We start from the raw sequence: 20,638 nt of genomic DNA, 5'->3' as shown, positions 1-20,638 counted from the left end.
TGGAGCTTATCAATACCCGTGCTGATCATTGGGCCACTTTGACTCGGGTTGCACCGACTGTGCAAGCTGGATATATGGATATGCGAGATCTCTATCCTGTGAGATCTGCTCTGCCAGACATGATGGATTGGCGTGATGTAGGAGGCATCACCCCACCTCATGGTCCCCGCAGGCCACCATTTGTTGGTCCAAGACCTCATCCTAGCCCCTATGGTCCACAAGTTCCACGGGACTGTCTGTTTCCGGATGATCACGTTGAGCTTCCAGGCTATGGAGGTGACTTCTATGAAGACTACTACGGAGCTGTCTGAGTTAGTAGTAGTATCACTAGTATCGTATTAGTTGTATCGTCCACCGTCCTGCGTGACTCGTGGGATATGACTTAGCTTGTACCACCTTCCGGAGGTGTAGAAAAATAATGTATATGAGCTTGGAATGCCTCCGATGAGATGTAATCTTCCTTTCACCGTAGTAGTACTTTGTTTGGTTTTGTACTAAACCTTGTATGGTGTGTATGACGATGGAATAAAAGAAGCAGTTTCTGTATCTACCATGTCATACGGATGATCATCTTACATTCCAAGTTATCCATTACATTCTACATTTCTATGTTAGAATCTTATCATCCTGGACTAAACTATTGTCTTGTTTTCCCTAGGATGGTCAACACCCGCAACAACCCTGCTCTCCCAGAGCAGGCCGAAGGTAGTAGAGTTGGGGAAACAAACCTGCCTCACCCTCCTTCTCTGGCCGAGGTTATGCTGGAGGCTGAGAGAAACAAGCGGGTGACCAACCGTTTGTTGGAGCGCATCGAGCAAAACACATCACATCATCAGAGGAATAACTTGGTGTCACTCAGTGACTTCATCAAGTTACATCCACCCACTTTCCACCACTCCGTCGAGCCCCTTGACGCTGATGACTGGCTTCGCAGTATTACTCACAAGCTACGCTCTGCACTCGTAGCTGAGGCTGACTAGGTCACATTTGCTGCATATCATCTTGAAGGCCCCGCCAGTCTCTGGTGGGAGAACTATGGAGCCATGCGCCCAGTGGGCCAGGTCACTACTTGGGCTGAATTCAGCGAGGCTTTCCGTGAACATCACATTCCGGAGGGTCTTATGGACCATAAACGTGAGGAGTTCTGCAGTTTCACTCAAGGTCGACTCTCTATGGATGCATATAGCAGGGAGTTCGGTAACCTAGCACGGTATGCAACTGAGGAAGTTTCCACTGATGCCAGGAAGCAAGCAAGGTTCCGCAAGGGACTTAGCCCTGAGCTTCACCGTGACCTCCGTCTGCATGAGTGCACATCTTTCCAGAAGCTTGTAAACAAAGCCATCCGTGCTGAGTCTAATCAGACTGATTATGAAGCAACACACAAGCATGGGCGTGACTTTGGTTCCTCATCTGGTGCTATTCCTCAGAAGCGCCGCGTGTGGGTGCCTAACACCGCCCTGCCACCTAGGTTCACACTGAGGCCATCCTATCAGGCGCCTCACCCCGCTCAATAGTTTGCACCAGCCAAGCCCTATGGTGGTCCAACCAACAATGCTCCTCCATGCACCAGCTTCGTGACATGCTTCAAGTGTGGGGAATCGGGCCACTACTTGCGCGAGTGTCCCCAGACCAACCCCAACCAATCTGGAAAAGCTGTTGGCCGTGGCAAGCTGACAGGGAAAGTGTTCTACGCCAAGCCGGCCACCGCTGCACGTGGCCATGTCAACTGTATCTCTGCTGAAGAAGCTCAGGGGGATCCCAACGTCGTTCTCTGTACGCTCCTTGTTAATTGCCACCTGACATCTGTTCTTTTAGATACTGGAGCATCTCATTCATTCATATCCAAAAATTATGCTCGTTTGCATAACACCGCATTCTGCGACATGCCATCCGCTATGGAAATTTCTACTCCTGGTTCTAGATGGCAAACCTCTAGAGTAAGCCATGGAAATGAAATCCAAGTCGACAGACTTGTTTTTCTCGCGTCATTGATAGCTCTCAAATCTTCGGATATTAATATCATCTTGGGTATGGACTGGATGTCAGCCCATCATGCCAAGATTGATTGCTTCTCTAGGACTGTTCAACTCACACATCCTTCAGGGAAGATAGTCAATGTCTTGACCCGAGTAGCCAAGCGACAGCTATATTCTCTTAACGCCAGTCCTTTGCCAGACCTCAAAGACATTCCGGTAGTCCGTGACTTTCCGGATGTCTTTCCAGAAGAATTACCAGGTGTTCCACCTGACAGAGATGTCGAGTTCGTAATAGATCTCATTTCAGGAACAGTCCCAATTTCTAGAAGACCCTATAAGATGGCACCACTAGAACTAGCCGAGCTTAAGAAACAACTCAATGAGTCCTTGAAAAAGGGTTTCATCCGTCCTAGTTCGTCTCCATGGGCTTGTCCCGTCCTCTTCGTCAAGAAGAAGGATGGTGCGGATCGGATGGTTGTGGATTATCGACCAGTTAACCTGGTCACAATCAAGAACAAGTATCCGCTCCCCAGGATCAACGATCTGTATGATCAGCTCGCTGGATCCTTAGTCTTCTCCAAAATGGATTTGAGCTTGGGCTACCATCAAATCAAAATCAGGAACGGGGACATTCCTAAAACGGCCTTTGTTACTCGTTATGGCCAATACGAGTACACCGTCATGTCCTTCGGTTTAACCAACGCTCCAGCCACTTTCTCTCGCTTAATGAACTCAATCTTCATGGAGTATTTGGATAAATTCGTTGTGGTTTACCTCGATGATATACTCATCTACTCCAAGAACGAGGAAGAACATGCCGAGCATCTAAGGCTAGTGTTGATGAAACTTCGAGAGCATCACCTTTATGCCAAATTCTCTAAATGCGAATTTTGGTTACCAGAAGTGACCTATCTAGGACATGTAATCTCTGGTAAGGGTATTTCTGTCAATCCCGAGCGAGTTCAAGCCGTCCTTAATTGGACTCCACCTAAATCGGTCAAGCAAGTTCGGAGTTTCCTTGGCTTAGCGAGCTATTGTCGCCGCTTTGTCAAGAACTTCTACAAGGTTGCTAAACCTCTAACTGAACTCCTCAAGAAAGATAAAAAGTTCGAGTGGACTCCACAATGTGAGCACAGCTTTCAGGAACTGAAAAGACGCCTGACATCTGCTCCTGTGTTGGTACCACCAGATTTTTCTAAGGACTTTGTTATCTATTGCGACACCTCGCGACAAGGACTAGGTTGCATTCTTATGCAAGATCGTCACGTAATTGCTTATGCTTCACGGTAATTGCACCCACATGAGGAGAATTATCCTACTCATGATCTAGAGCTTGCAGCTGTAGTCCATGCACTCAAAACGTGGCGACATTACCTCCTCGGTAATCGTTGCGAAATCTTCACAGATCACCAAAGTCTGAAGTATATATTCACCCAACCGGATTTGAATCTCAGGCAAAGATGTTGGGTCGAGTTGATGACAGATTTCGACTTAGGAATAACTTACACCCCAGGAAAGGCCAATGTCATGGCTGATGCACTAAGTCGTAAATCTTATTGTAACAATCTGATGTTACAACAAAGTCAACCGCTTCTCCATGAGGAATTTCGGAAGCTTAACCTTCACATCGTTCCTCAAGGATTCCTTTCCACCTTGGTGGCGAAACCTACCCTTACGGATCAGATCATCAAAGTTCAGAGGGTAGATCCGGGGATTTCCCGTATCAAGAGAAACATCAAGAAGGGAGTTGCGGATTGTTTTTCCATCGATGATCAAGGAGTCGTATACTTCGGGAACCGTTTAGTGGTTCCCAATGTGCGAAACCTGAGGCGATTAATCCTTAAGGAGGCTCATGAATCTCCTCTCACCATTCATCCCGGTAGTACCAAGATGTATCAGGACCTACGCCAGAGGTTCTGGTGGACTAGGATGAAGAGAGACATTGCTCAATTTGTTGCTAATTGTGATGTCTGTCGTCGTGTTAAAGCAGAACACCAACGGCCTGCTGGCACCCTTCAACCTTTAGCTATTCCTGAATGGAAATGGGATAAAATTGGTATGGATTTCATCACGGGTTTTCCCAGGACCAAGAGAGGGAATAACGCTATCTTCGTCGTTGTCGATCGTCTTTCCAAAGTAGCCCATTTCTTGCCTGTTCGCGAGAGTATAACCGCTAGTCAGCTAGCAGATTTGTATATCTCCCGAATAGTATCCCTCCATGGTGTTCCACTGGAAATTAACTTGGATCGAGGAAGTCTCTTCACCTCTCGATTTTGGGTAAGTTTCCAAAATGCTATGGGAACCCGCATTTCCTTTAGCACTGCTTTTCACCCTCAATCAAGTGGTCAAGTAGAACGTGTCAACCAGATTCTAGAAGACATGCTTCGAGCTTCTGTTATCTCATTCGGAATGGATTGGGAGAAATGCCTTCCAATTTGCTGAATTTGCTTATAACAACAGCTATCAATCTAGCTTGGGTAAAGCCCCTTTTGAAGTTCTCTATGGACGAAGGTGTCGAACACCCCTTAACTGGTCAGAAACCGGGGAAAGACAATTCTTTGGCCCGGATATGATCCAGGAAGCAGAAGAGCAAGTTCGCATTGTTTGTGAAAAGTTGAAAACAGCCCAATCTCGTCAAAAGAGTCAATATGACCGAAAACATAAGGCTATGAATTTTGAGGTTGACGAGAAGGCTTACCTTCGGGTTACTCCTCTGAAGGGAACCCATCGTTTCGGTATCAAAGGCAAATTGGCTCCTCGCTACATTGGACCCTTTCGTATTCTCGCTAAACGAGGAGAAGTTGCCTACCAATTGGAACTACCTCTGCATCTCTCCAGAGTCCACGATGTCTTCCACGTTTCTCAACTCAGGCATTGCTTCTCGGATCCTATCCGTGGAGTGGACCACGAAATGCTTGATCTTCAAGATAATCTCACCTATCGAGAGTACCCCGTTCGTATCCTCGATCAAGCCGAGCGTACCACTCGACGTCATAATATCAAGTTTCTCAAGGTTCAATGGTCGCACCATTCTGATAAGGAAGCAACTTGGGAAAGGGAGGATCGTCTTCGACTCGAGTACCCCGCCTTCTTTCCGGAGGAACCTAAATCTCGGGACGAGATTCTTTTGAGTGGGGGTGAGTTGTCACATCCTAGCTAGTTCATGCAATAGAGTGTTGCATCATGTCTATTTCTTTCATCAGAAACTTGAAATGGGGATGATAGAACCCCCAGCCCCCTCTGAAACCAACTAGGGTTTACTAAAAATATTTTCAATGAACCTGAAATGCCTTCTAAAATGTCCATCATTTTTGCCTTGGTTCAGAGCCTCTGCCAAAAGTGGTGCACAATTTTCTAGGTCATCCTAAGGTTTTTGAATTAAATCATAAGTATTTGAGTTTGGGCATTTAAATTATATAAATTATTTTAAATGCTCAAATAACCCCAAACTAAAATGTTCCATGCTGGATATATTCCAGTTAGTGGCCATGAGCAGTTTGGTGATTTTTGGAGTTGTCTAGGTATTTTTAGAAAGTCCACAAAGTTACAGAATAAATAGAAAAGATAAATAAAGACAGAGAGAGAGGGAACTAACCTGGCAGCCCAAGTATCCAGCCCATCTAGCCGGCCCAGCCCAGCAGCCGCTCCAGCGAGCTGCTTGCCTTCGCCAGGCAAGCAGGCAGGTGCTCGACGGCGGCTCCAGCGCGCGCCACGTAGCTGCCCGCCGCCCTGCTTCCTCCCCTCGCCTCTCTGCTGACCGGTATGAGCTCCACGTCGCGCCCCGAACCCCGTGGACACGTCCATTCTCCCCCTGCCTCTCTTCCTCGCTCTCCCACGCCATGGCCGACGCCACCGCAGCCGCACCGTCGCCGTAGTCGCGCTCTCCGTCGTCCTTGCGCCGTGCCGTCGTGTCCAGGAGCTCCGCCGCCCTCCTCTTCTTCGAGCTAGCCGAGCCCCGAGCGCTGGCTTGCCCCGAAACCTCTGCACTGACCTCGCCCGACTCCACCGTCGCTGGAGATCCCCTTCGACGTCACCGCCGCACCAGCTTGTCCCCGACCACGCCGTTTCCTTCCTCGAGATCGCCGTGAGCCCAGCTACCTCTCCCCCCTTTCCTTTCTCGCTTCCGAGCCCCGTAGCGACTGCATGAAGCTCACCCGCACGCGCCGCCATGGAGCTCGCCGCCGACGTGACTCCGGCCACCCACTGGCCACACCACCATGTCCAACGCACTCACCGCACTCGCAGGAACCCGTAGCACCTCACCACGAGCCTCGCCGTGTCCCGTAGCTTCGGGTTCTTCATCACCCGAACTCCGGCGACCGCCAAGGTTGTCGCCGGCGCCATTTCCGATCACCCCGAGCTCAACCAATGCCACCAAGAGCCGCGGCTTGCTCCCAGCTACACGTAGATGCCCTCCGCGGCTCTTTTGGTCGCCGGAATGCAAAAAACCACTCTCGCCTCCGCGTTCGGCCTCACCGGCGGTTAAACGCTGGCGAGTTGACCCCGCTGACCCCTCGTTTGACCATGGGTGGGCCCAGTTTGACCCCCTGGGTCAATGACAGGTGGGGCCCAGCCCTGTTATCTAATCAGGATTAGTTTTAATTAATATTTAGTTAAACTAATTACACTGACACACGGGACCCACTAGTCAGGGTTGACCTGGACTGTTCCGTTGACCGCTGACGTCATCCTGACGTAATGCTGACGTAGTAATTTATTTACTGGAATTATTTTTATACAGGAAATTCTAGTAAATACCACAAACTTTAAAAAATCATAGAAATTAATCTGTAACACCAAATGCAAAGTTTTATATATGAAAAATGATCAGAAAAATCCAATCTATCCATCTGTACTGGTTTCATGCATGTTTAAGAAAGCTAACCTGATGTTTAGTGCAGAAGAAGATAAAGCACTTAAAGGGGCCATTTATGAGTTTGAAACTTGAATCTTTGATTCAAAATGGTTCAAACCCATCTGGTCTTAGTTGCATTAGCCTAATACACTCATTTTGCCATGTCTCATGCATGCATCATATTGTTGCATATTGTTTGGTGATGTTGTGTATCGGTGCTCTTTGCGGCAGGATCTGCCCCTGAGGAGTACCACGATTACCCTAGCGAAGATCAATATCAGTGCATCGACTCACCAGGCAAGCAACCAACCATTTGATCATATCGATACAATCCCATGTTCTTGCTTCTGCTCTCTTTTACTGCATTAAGACAACGCGATTCAAACTGCTGAGTGCTACGGTAGTTGAACCCATTTCCTCTGCATGACCTGTCATTGCCACAGTAACTAGATGAAACCCACTAGCATGTGTAGGAGTTGATTGAGCCATATGTATGTGTTGTTCCTACCTTGCTATGCCTGGTATGCTTAGAGTCGTGTCAAGTCTGGTTCATCTGGGTGATGGGCTGGAGTGAAATGATCATGCCGGTAATGAGAGTGATGTGTTGAACACGATTTGGTAAAGGTATCGATGAGAGGCCATGTAGGAGTACATGGTGGGTTGTTTCATTGAAGCCGACCTTAAGCACTGAGATCTGTATGTGTGATTTAAGATTCAGCTACTACCATGCATTGGGCCCGAAACCAATGGACCCTCTCGGCTTCTTATTCACCCTAGTCCTCTGTCCAGGAGTTGCAAGTAGTTTCTGGTGTTTGTAGCTTACTGGAGGCCGTGGGCAGCGCTGACCCGCGGGGTGGGTTATGATGCGGTAGGTACGTGGCCGGGTATGTCGGGCACCCGTTAGGTGTCTCGGAACCCTGTACACATCGTTCGGGGCCATATGTGGAAACCTCGGCCGGACTCCCTGAGGATGGAACCTGAATAGGCGATAAACCTGGACTAGAGACTTAGGTGTTTAGGTAGGTCGTGGCCGACACCCACGTTGGGCTTTCGCTTGAAGGTTGCCGAGTACATGTCGTGTAAACGACGGTAAGTGGTGAGAGCGTGTATGAAGAAGTACACCCCTGCAGGGTTAACATTATCTATTCGAATAGCCGCGTCCGTGATAAAGGACTACTTGGTTGCCTATACAGTTCATAGACAAGTAAATGGATACTACTAAAATCCTCAAGATAAGCGTGAGTGCCGAGGATGGCTCTTCCGTAGGATGACGGAGGTGGATCCTCGGTGGTGTATTGAGTTGGTGTGTAGTGGACTCATGTGCGCAAAACCATTTCAAGTTGGTGTCTTGTAGGATAGTTTAGCCAAGAGTCAAAGATGGCTTGCTGCAATAACCCCACCAACCCTTCTTGATAATGTGCATGTATGTAGGATCTGATGTAAGTCTTGCTGAGTACCTTTGTACTCATGTTGCTTTAATTTACATTTTTCAGAAGACGCTGCAACCCCTTCTGATGGGTTCTTCGTAGACGTTGACATCGATGAGTAGACTGAGGCCCAGGTGGTGATCCTGTGCTTGTGAAGGACCATGTAGTATAGCCTGGCTTCCCAAGCCTCTTTTATTTTACTAGTTGTCTGTACTCAGACAAGTTACTTCCGCTGTTGGCTTGTATGTCTGTATGACTTGAATGCTGGGTCGTGTGACCCGTACTTGTGTGTATGATATGTATGGCTCTCTGAGCCTTTAAATAAAGTACTTGTGTCGTAGAGTCATGTTGTGATGCCTTGTTGTATTTGCACATATCGAGCATATTGTGTGTATGATTGAAATGCTTGGTATGTGTGGGATCTGACTATCTAGTTGTTTATCTTTAGTAGCCTCTCTTACCGGGAAATGTCTCCTAGTGCTTCCACTGAGCCTTGGTACCTTGCTACTGCTCCGGATCACTTAGGCTGGCCGGCATGTGTCCTTCTTCGTTCCTGTGTCTGTCCCTTCGGGGAAATGTCACGCGATGGATACCGGAGTCCTGTTAGCCCGCTTCAGCCCGGTTTACCAGAGTCCTGCTAGCCCAGTGCTACAGCCCGGATTCACTCGTTGACGACCGACACGTTCGATGCTGGGTCATGGATGCCTGTCCCTGTAAGTTTGTGCCACTTTGGGTTCACGACTAGCCATGTCAGCCCGTGTTCTTTGTCATATGGATGCTAGCGGCACTATCATATACGTGAGCCAAAAGGCACAAACGGTCCCGGGCCAGGTAAGGTGGCACCCATGGGAATACCGTGCGTGAGGCCGCAAAGTGATATGAGGTGTTACATGCTAGATCGATGTGGCATCGAGTCGGGGTCCTGACATATGGTGCCTAGCTTTCATTTCTTCTAATTTTGTTGAAATGCCTTCCGCTTACTGTTTTTTCATACATATTCCATCCTCCTATCTTACGTGTGAATATGAAATGCTGTCTTTTTTGTATATATTCCATCCTCCTGCGCTTGCCTTACATCAAAGTAGTGTTCGTCTGTATCATGCATCAACCAGTTATGCAGAGCTAATTTTATTCATCTTCTTGTGGTTTTGACTTCATAAGGCAATATCAGAAAATAGGAAGGAAAAGAGTAAGTTAGGGGATGTTGGTGGTCCTCCGCACCGACGCAAACAGAGACTCTCTAGATTTGCCACTGCTATTGCTAATGAAGTTGAAGTCCCAAGTCTACATGATGAGTTCATCTCCCGTACTCCACCATCACAGGTGCTTGATCTAAGTAGACAGTGTGATAATTGGTTTCATGTTGCATATGTTGTCTAGCCTGTATTTCTTCTATTTTGATTAAATTGCACCTGCTGAGTTTATACGTTATACATGTGCATATGACATGGCTTTCTGTGTCTAGAATACACTGCATCTATCTATCATACCATGTTCTTACATCAAAGTACTGCTATTGTGTATCCCGCATCAATCACTCATGATTGGACGCTTTTAACATGGCTGTTTGATAGTGGTTGCATCTTCCATTGATTTCTATGTTGTACTGCTTCTAATTTTTCGAATTGCCACTTATGACAGGACACTTTTAACTTGGCAGAGTAATATTGGTTGCATCTTTCATATGGTGTCTAGCTTGCATTACTTATATTTTCTTTAAAATCCTTCTGCTTAGTTTGCACATGATAGCTGTGAATATGTCATGCCGTCCTGTTTTTCTTACATATTCCATCCTCATACGGTTGTCTTACATCAAAGTATTGCTTGTCCATATCATGCATCAGTGAGTTCTGAAGAGTGATTTTATTCTTTTGTGTTGTGGGTACAACATGACATGGCAAAGTCAAAAAATAGGAAGGAAAATAATATAGTAGGGAGTGCTGTTACTCGTCGGGTGAAACGGAAAATGATCTGCCGTCAAGATTCTTCTGGTACTTATAGTGCAGTAGAAGGTCCAAGTCCACTGGCTAAATCTACAAACACAGTATCACCTGCTCCACCAGCTACAACATCCGCTTCAACTGTACCAGCATCTCAACCAGTTACTCATTCATTTGCTCCGGAACTGGCCAGTTCCCAAGCTGCCTTCACACCTAACACTACTTCTAAAGCACTGCTGACACAACAGGACTTGGCAAGATCAGATGAACCTCATGAGCATCAACACCAAGACGGTACCTGATCGAGTCAAGTTGCAGTTGCATGCTCCTTTATATGTACTCTCATAGTTTGATGTACACTAAGACTTTCCATATTCGTTGTTGAACTAGCACCACAACGCAAGAAGAAACAGACATCAGGGATAATGCTTGACAGATTAACAAAATCTAAAAGAGGAATAATGGAGATCCATTTTGAGGCAGGTTTAAAAAGGCCATGTGATGCTACAGAGTCAGCCAAGTTAATATCAGAGGCAGCCGTTGCCATTAGGTGTCATGCACGTATCCTCCCAACGTGGATCCAGTACAGGAATGAGAAAGACAATACCCAGTTTAACACCTTCCTTGACCATTTATCCGTAAGTAATGTTATTCATCGCAATTAGTAATATTGTCTTGCTCTGTCCCATACTTTCTAGCTTCCTCCTAATAAGACTCACATTCTTTTTTCAACAGATGAGGTTCAAGTTGGATCTGAAAGATGATGCAACTGAACAAGCATGCACTCATGTTTTTCAGTCTGCTCTGCGACAGTATCGGTACCACCTTAGAAAATCTCACTTTGCAGGCAAGGCTAACAATGAAATCGCCCAAACATCTCCAGTGGAATATATTACAGATGAAGACTGGACATCCCTCGTTAAACACTGGTCTAATCCAAAGTATCAGGTAGGCTATATGTATTTGATCATACCACATATTGAACTTGTATTTATGTATGTTCCTTACAAGTGTATCTTGCTCTAGGCTAACTGTTTGAAGAACAAAACCAACCATTCTAAAGTGAAATTCCAACAGACAACATGATCTCGTAGCTATATTGCACACTGCGAGGCTCTTGTAAATAGCTGCTACTTCCTTTTTTTTGTGCCATATTATCGTATCTATATTGACTTGTTCCAAATACAGAGGAAAGCCCGTGCGGACCAAAAAGAACCTGAACTGAATGCAGTGCAAATCTTCAAGGATTGCCACACCAGCAAGATGAAGGGCATGAGCACACCAGTTCAAGCCGCTGTAGTAAGTCCTTCCTCCTCCTGCCTTGAACTTATTGGTACTGCGATGTGTTCATTTAACTACTTGGTTTGCAGCCAATGTCAGTTACTCTGTTCACTTTTATACATAGTTGTCTTAATGTATCATTTCACCTTACATGGTTTGAAAGAGATGAAGGATATTCTTTTGGTCTTGATCTCTAATCTAGTTGTTATGTTCACGTGCGCACACAGTGATAAAATAGCCTGTTTGTTTTATATCTGTTTGCCCATGATATGAATGATGTCATACTATGTTCATCCTACTTTAAACCATGTCTCTTTATCCTTAGATGTCAACGAATGTGAGGAAATAGACAATATAGTAGGCATGTTACATGGACATATGTTCCGAAAGTGATTTTATTATGTAGTTGGCACTACAAAACATGCTAATGTATTACAGTAATTCACCAAAATAAGTTATGTATAAACGTTTAACCTACTTTGTTTGTTTTTATCTCATTAGTAAATTATCTGGTACACTAATCTACAAGTTCAAACTTTCAGGAAGCTATGGAACAAATGATTGAACAGCCACAACCACCTGAAGGTGACGAGGCTACTACAGGCACAATGTCATCTCTTGCTGCAGTGCGTCAGTATCTCTCCACTAACAGTGCAAAAAGCACCTTCCTGCATAATTCTGGGTTGGTTGTCAAGGTAACCTCGTCCAAATCGCCTTCTGAACAAAATCTTCCTGCTAGACAGAGTGATATATCTGTGCTCCAGACACAAGTCCAATCCCTAATGGACGTTGTTTCGGAAACAAGAATAGTGGTTGAGAAATGTCATCAAGATATGAATGGTTTTGAAACCAGACTATCAGACATTCGCTTCGTTGTTCAAGACAATGGCGGAAAAAAGGTGGAGATCGTGCTGCTCCATCAGATTCTACAGCCTGAAACATTAGCACTAAGGTTAAATGATCTGTGCTTCTATACATCTGATGGTGCTTTCATCTGGAAGTACTGTAAACTTTATGCTAACAGGCCTTTTGTTGTATGGTTGGAATTTATTTTGTTGTGATACAACATTTATGATGCTGCCATAGGCTGCAGTAATTACGACGCTATTTTTGTAGTGTAGGTTTATCTTAGTAATGTATTCGGCCGAAAGCTTCGTAGCAGCCCAACATGCCAACATTCATCGGCCCCATTCCAATTAGGCGAAAAACGATTACGGGCCGAAATTAGCATGTATCCCACTAAAAATATCTGGGCCTAAATCAGCATAAGCTCTCATATTTTTCTGGTAGGCATGTACCCATAGTGGGCCTTTAACAGGCCTACACATAATTTGGGCCCTCAGTAAAATTAGGCCGTTTACACGTGTAAATATCTCGAGCCCATAAAAAACATGGGCCTTTAATAGACCGAAAGTGAGATTGGGCCCTGATTGTGCCAAATAACCCACTGGACTTAGCAGGCCGAAATGGTGGACCATTTATGATGCGGATCTTTGACAGGCCGAAATTCAGACGAGCCATAAATGCGCTGACCTAATACAAGGGCCTTTAACGGGCCTGAACTTTGGTCGGGCTAGATTATCGTCATTTTTATATGGCCCGTTAATGGGCCTGATATGATGTTGGGCCACATATGGCCCATGGTTTACATGTGGCGTTAACAGGCCGAAAATGACAACAGGCCGAAAGTGGCCCAAATCTATAGTGGGCCTCTAACAGGCCGAATGTCATACATGGCCGAATATGAACCAAATCCTTTACGTTCGTTTATGGGCCGAAAGTTTTGATGGCCTGTAAATGGGCCCAAATGAAGCCGGACCTTTAATAGGCCGGAAATACACCGGGCCGTAATTCGGCCCAATTACTTAGCAGACAGTTAACGGGCCGGAAGTGACCATGGGCTGCGTTGATGACAAGTTTAGGACAGGCCGTTGACGTGTCGATTTGACAGAGAATGTTGGGCCATTAGCTGGGCCGGCCCATTATGGTCTGCAGAATCTTGTGGGCCTTTAGCTAGGCCGGCCCATTGTGCTCCGCAAAATCTTGTGGGCCTTTAGCTGGGCCGTCCCATTATGGTCTGCAAATTCGTGTGGGCCTTTAGCTGGGCCGGCCCATTATGGTCCGCTAAATTTTGTGGGCCTTTAGCTGCGCCGGCCCATTATGGCCCGCTAAAGCTTATGGGCCTTCGGTTGGGCCAGCCCATTTAAACTTTGTGGGCCACTTTTGGTCCGGTCCACGTGTCAACATATCATAGGCCCATCTCGACCGTTGGATGAGTGACACCTGTGCCAACGCGGAGCTGACGCGTGGATCCGTCAGCCAATGAGAATTTTACATGTGGAAAATCGGCATTGGTCGTGGCTGTTAACGGGTTATCGGATCCAAAATCCGACCCGATAGCTTAACAGCGTTCAGTTACGGTGGATGTCATGTGTCGGTCACCCTTGACGAAAGCACTTCTGTGACGCGCAATTTATCGTCATGGAAGTGGACACTTCCGTGATGATAATTTTGGTATTGTCATGGAATACTTCTACGACAGCACAGGTATGACTATCTTGATTCTGTCATAGATTTGTCATGGATGTACATGCATGACAGAAAACGCGACCTACTGTGACAAACACGTATCATCACAGAAGTGTATTTTTTTGTAGTGCTCTCGCCAGCATCCGCAACTAAGAAGAATTAATATAAATCTAACCATAGCATGAAACATGTGGATCAAAATCAGCCCCTTACGAAGCAACGCAAAAACTATGGTTTAAGCTTCTGTCACTCTAGCAACCCATCATCTACTTATTACTTCCCAATGCCTTCCCCTAGGCCCAAATCATGGTGAAGTGTCATGTAGTCGACGTTCTCATAACACCACTAGAGGAAACACAACATACATCATCAAAATATCGAACAAATACCAAATTCACATGATTACTTATAACAAGACTTCTCCCATGTGCTCAGGAACAAACGTAACTACTCACAAAGCATGTTCATGTTCAAGATCAGAGGAGTATTGAATATCATTAAGGATCTGAACATATGATCTTCCACCAAATAAACCAACTAGCGTCAACTACAAGGAGTAGTCAACACTACTAGCAACCCACAGGTACCAATCTGAGTTTTTGAGGCAAAGGTTGAATACAAGAGATGAACTAGGGTTTGAGAGGAGATGGTGCTAGTGAAGATGTTTATGAAGATTGCCCCCCTCTCAATGAGAGGATCGTTGGTGATGATGATGGCTTCGATTTCCCCCTATGAGAGGGAAGTTTCCCCGGTAGAATCGCTCTGCCTGAGCCCTAGATTGTTCATGCCCAAGTTTCGCTTCGAGACGGCGACACTTCATCCCGAAAGCATCCTCTTGATTTTTTCTAGGTCAAAATGCTTCATAGAGCAGAAGATGGGCACCGGAGACCTGCCGAGGGGCCCACAAGCCCTGGGGGCGCCCCCTAGGTTTGTGGCCACCTGGCGGATCCCCTCTGGTAGTTTCTTCGCCCAATAATTTTTATATATCCCAAAATAATTCTTTGTTAATTTTTAGGACTTTTAGAGTTGTGCAGAATAGGTATCTCAGATTTTCTCCTTTCCGGTCCAGAATTCCAGCTGTCGGCATTCTCCCTCTTCATGTAAATCTTGTAAAATAAGATAGGAAAGGCATAAGTATTGTACCATAATGTGTAATAACAACCCATAATGCAATGATATTAACATAAAATCATGATGCAAAATGGGCGTATCAACTCCCCCAAGCTTAGACCTCACTTGTCCTCAAGCGAAAACCGAGATCGATAATCATGTCCACATGTTTAGAGATAGAGGTGTAAATAAAAATAGAATACGGACATGAGATCATCATCTTTAGGACAACAACATATATTGTCATATAATTTCTTATGCTAAAGTAACAATTCTTTCACAAGGTAAAGTATGAACCAAAAACTTCATTGAAAACTAACAAACTATGATCTCAGTCATTGAAGCAATTGCAATTTATCATAATATTGGAAAGAGTCAATGTAAGAGCTTTTATATAACAATACTAAACCATCTTTTAGCCTTTCACAATTCACTAGTACAACGAGGTGCTATACAAACGGTTTTTAACCCCTTTCCGCCACGGCGTTTTGACCCGTCGCCAAGTGAGTGTGTGCGATAGGGGGTCCTTCCCACACAACCCAGAAACCGTCGGGGATAGGGAGCCTTGATGCATACAGTTGTCCCTATAAAAAGGTTTTTTTGATATCTCGAATATCCAAAAAGCTTCATCCTTGCAGCTCATTTGTGCTTGCATTGCCATCATAGTCGGTATTCTATGGTGCTACGTTTACGATGCGCGACTGATACGTCCATCTTGCATCATGTTTACCTACTATTATTACTATGTTTTTATGCATAATAATACTCTATGGAGTAATTCTAATGCCTTTTCTCTCAATATGCAAGGTTTACACAAAGAGGTAGAATGCCGGCAATTGAAATTCTGGACCTGAAAAGGCTACGTTAGAGTAACCTATTATGCACATCACCAAATGACTTGAAAATTTATGAAGAATTGTTTTGGAATATATGAAAAATACTAGAGCAAATAACTATCGGAGGGGGCCCACTAGGTGGGCACAACCCACCTGGGCGTGCTAGGCACCCCAGGTGCGCCCTGGTGGGTTGTGCTCAGGCCGGCCCACCTCTAGTGCCCATCTTCTGGCATATAAGTCATTTTGACCTAGAAAAAACAGAGGAGGATTTTCGGGACAAAGCGCCGTTGTCTCGAGGCGGAACTTGGGCAGGAGCAGGTTTGCTCTCTGGCGGAGCGATTCCATAGGGGGAACTTCCCTCCCAGAGGGGGAAATTATCATCATCGTCATCACCAACAACCCTCTCATCTTTGGGAGGGCCATCTCCATCTCCATCAACATCTTCAACATCACCATCTCCTCTCAACCCCTAGTTCATATCTTGTGTTCAATCTTTGTACCAGAACCTCAAATTGGTACTTGTGGGTGAATAGTAGTGTTGATTACATCTTGTAGTTGATTACTATATGGATTATTTGGTGGAAGATCATATGTTCAGATCCATTATGCTATTTAATACCCCACTGATCTTGAGGACAATTATTATTTGTGAGTAGTTACTTTTGTTCTTGAGGTCACGGGAGAAGTCATGTTGCAAGTAATCATGTGAATTTGATATGTGTTCGGCATTTTGATGATATGTATGTTGTGATTCCCTTAGTGGTGTCATGTGAACATCGACTACATGGCACTTCACCATATTTGGGCCTAAGGGAATGCATTGTGGAGTAGTTATTAGATGATGGGTTGCTAGAATGACAGAAGCTTAAACCCTAGTTTATACGCTACCTCGTAAGGGAACGATTTGGATCCAAAAGTTTAATGCTATGGTTAGATTTTATCTTAGTACTTTTCTCATAGTTGCGGATGCTTGCGAGGGGGTTAATCATAAGTAGGAGGTTCGTTCAAGTAAGAATAACAACTAAGCACCGGTCCACCCACATATCAAATTATCAAAGTAGCAAACACGAATCAAACCAACATGATGAAAGTGACATGGTGAAATTCCCGTGTACCCTCAAGAACGCTTTGCTTATTATAAGAGGCCGTTTTGGTCTGTCTTTTGCCTCAAAAGGATTGGGCTACCTTTCTGCTCTTTTGTTGTTGTTACCGTTACTTGCTCGTTGGTACGTCTCCATCGTATCTACTTTTCCTAACGCTTTTCCTCTTGTTTTGGACTCTAATTTGCATGATTTGAATGAAACTAACCCGGACTGACGTTGTTTTCAGCAGAACTACCATGGTGTTGTTTTTGTGTAGAAATAAATGTTCTCGGAATGGAACAAAACTATGCGAGGATTTTTTATACAATAAAAGATAATTTCTGGAGCCAAGAACCACTGGAGGGGGCACCTGGGTGGGCACAACCCACCAGGGCATGCCACCCCCTCCAGGCGCGTCCAGGTGGGTTGTCCCCACCTAGTGGTTTCGATAGGGAAACATGTCCCCTTGTGGGCGAAACGATAATCGCTCCCTCTTCTATCCTTGTATTATCTTCTACACACAACATGGAACAACGGGAGATTCATGCTGAAATTTGAAATTATTCAGGGTATGTTTGACCTTTTTATTCATTAATTGAGTTATCTATGCATTTAATGTCCATAATTCAAATCCGGACTACAACTACATGCTCCAGTGCATCGGAATGGCTAGAAAAATCATACATGTGTCCTTGGGGTGCATGTTTAGGTCCCGTGGAAGGAATGGGCATGAACTCAACAGTCCCAACGTCCTGGCTCAGCCTCAAACATTGCAAATCTTGATTTTTAAATCTCCGTAAATCCAAAACTCACCAGAAAATCTTGAACCTTGGCATGGTGTCACGACATGGCACATATATGTTGTGGTAAAAAAATTGTCCAATTTGGGCCAAGCTATATTACAAGCCTCTTATAAACTGAAGCTTCTCGCAACCCTAGTGGTTCCGGCAGGGAAGCATGCCCCTCTTGTGGGTAATCACTGCCTCTTCTTGCCTTGTATTTTGTTTTCTACAGACAACATAGAATAACAGGAGTGTCGTGCTAAAATTCAAAACTGTTCAGGGTTTGTTTTGCCATTTTATATATTAATTAAGTTTTCTAGGCATTAAATGTAGTTCATAATTCAAATTTGAACTACAACCACATGCTCCAGTGAAGCAAAATGGGTGGAAAATCGTACATGTGTCATTGGGTGCATGTTTAGGTGTCATTGAAGGAATGGGAATGAATTACAAATGTCTCGTCGTCCTGAAACATTGAGAATCTCAGTTTTTAAATCCCAGTAAATCAAAAACTCACCTAAAGAACATGAAACTTGGCATGGTTTCATGACATGGCACATATATGCTGTTGTAAAAAATCGTCCAGTTTGAGACAAGGCGCACACACTAATAGCCAACAAAGTCCTTTTGAAACAAATAGCTGACCCATTAATATCGCAAACGGTTGTATTATAGGAACCATGTGTTCCCGTAACCATTTAAGTGCGGCCACGTGTCCCTCTTTTCTTATGGGATAGTACTACCTCGGTCCTCGTTCATTGGTCATCTTTGTATTTTGTGCCAAAATTTAACCATACTCGGTGGCGTCCATGCAGTTGTTTGATTAGATGGGACGAGCGCTAGAAGTCCGCCATGCAAGCTCAATGGGATGCGTGCGAGCAGTCCGCCGTGCAGGCTTGATGGGACGCGTGCGACCTCTCCACCTCGCAGGGTCAATGGGACGCGTGCGAGCAATCCGCCGCGTAGGCTCGATGGGACACGTGCGAGTAGCAAGGTCGCCCATGCTTAATTACCGGGAACCGAGTCTTTGACCTCCATCCACCAGCCGCCCGCCTCGCTCACAACTTCTCCATTAATGGCGGCCGAGCCGCTGTTTAACACACGGTTAATCAAAGCACCCGGACGAAGGGTGTTTGCTTGTAATCCCATGGCCCCGCTCAATGTTAGCATTTGCTTTGTTCGTGCTTTCAACTCATATTCTGGATAATTTAAAATGCCACATAGGGCAATGGATAATATGATGACCAATAAAATGGCAACGGATAATACGACGACAAATTTACAATGGCACGAATAATAATTGTTGGGGTACATAGAAGAAATTCAAAAAAATTCTACACATCACCAAGATCAATCTATGGAGATTCTAGCAACAAGAGAGGGAGAGGATGAGCATCTTCATACCTTTGAAGATCACTAACCGGAAGCGTTACAAGAACGCGGTTGATGGAGTCGTACTCGCGGCGATTCAAATTGCGGAAGATCCAATCTAGCATCGAATGGACGGCGCCTCCGTGTCCAACACAAGTACAGCCCAAGGACGTCTCCTCCTTCTTGATCCAGCAAGGGGTGAGGATAAGTTGAGGGACAACTCCGACAGCACGACGACATGGTGGTGGTGGAGCTCGTGGTATTCCTGCAGGGCTTCACCAAGCACTACGGAGGAGGAGGAAGAGTTGGAGGAGGGAGGGGGTTGCGCCAAAAGCAAAAAGTGCTGCAGCCCTCCCACCCCCCTCTATATATAGGGTGAAGGGGAGAGGGGCCCGGCCCCTCTAGATCCCATCTAGAAGGGGGGGGGGGCAGCCAGGAGGGGGAAACTTGCCCCCCAAGCAAGGTGGAGGCGCCCCCTCCCCTAGGGTTTCTAAACCCTAGGCACCTTGGGCCCTTGGGGGGGGGGCGCACTAGCCCACTAGGGGGCTAGTTACCTCCCATATTCAGCCCATTAAGTCCTCGGGGCAGGTGGCCCCACCCGGTGGATCACCGGACACCTTTCGGTGGTCCCGGTACAATACCGATAACCCCCGAAACTATTCCGGCGACTAAAACTGGACTTCCCATATATAAAGCTTCACCTCCAGACTATTCTGGAACTCCTCGTGACGTTCGAGATCTCATATGGGACTCCGAACAACCTTCATTAACCACATACTATGTCCCATAACAACTCTAGCATCACCGAACCTTAAGTGTGTAGACCCTACGGGTTCGGGAATCATGCAGACATGACCGAGACGTTCTCTGGCCAATAACCAACAGTGGGATCTGGATACCCATGTTGGCTCCCACATGTTCCATGATGATCTCATCAGATGAACCACGATGTTGGGGATTCAATCAATCCCGTATACAATTCCCTTTGTTAATCGGTACGTTTACTTGCCCGAGATTCGATCGTCGGTATCGCAATAACTCATTCAATCTCGTTACTGGCAAGTCACTTTACTCATTGCGTAATGCATGATCCCGTGAATAACTACTTAGTCACATTGAGCTCATTATGATGATGCATTACCGAGTGGGCCCAGAGATACCTCTCCGTCATACGGAGTGACAAGTCCCAATCTCGATTCGTGCCAACCCAACAGACACTTTCGGATATACCTGTAGTGCACCTTTATAGCCACCCAGTTACGTTGTGACGTTTGGTACACCCAAAGCACTCCTACGGTATCCGGGAGTTACACAATCTCATGGTCTAAGGAAATGATACTTGACATTAGAAAAGCTTTAGCAAACGAACTCCATGATCTTGTGCTATGCTTAGGATTGGGTCTTGTTGATCACATCATTCTCCTAATGATGTGATCCCGCTATCAATGA

This window comes from Triticum aestivum, chromosome 1B (genome assembly GCF_018294505.1).
Source record: "Triticum aestivum cultivar Chinese Spring chromosome 1B, IWGSC CS RefSeq v2.1, whole genome shotgun sequence".
Lineage (NCBI taxonomy): Eukaryota > Viridiplantae > Streptophyta > Magnoliopsida > Poales > Poaceae > Triticum > Triticum aestivum.
The sequence above is the reverse complement of the archived record's forward strand: the minus strand, read 5'-3'. Positions refer to the sequence as shown.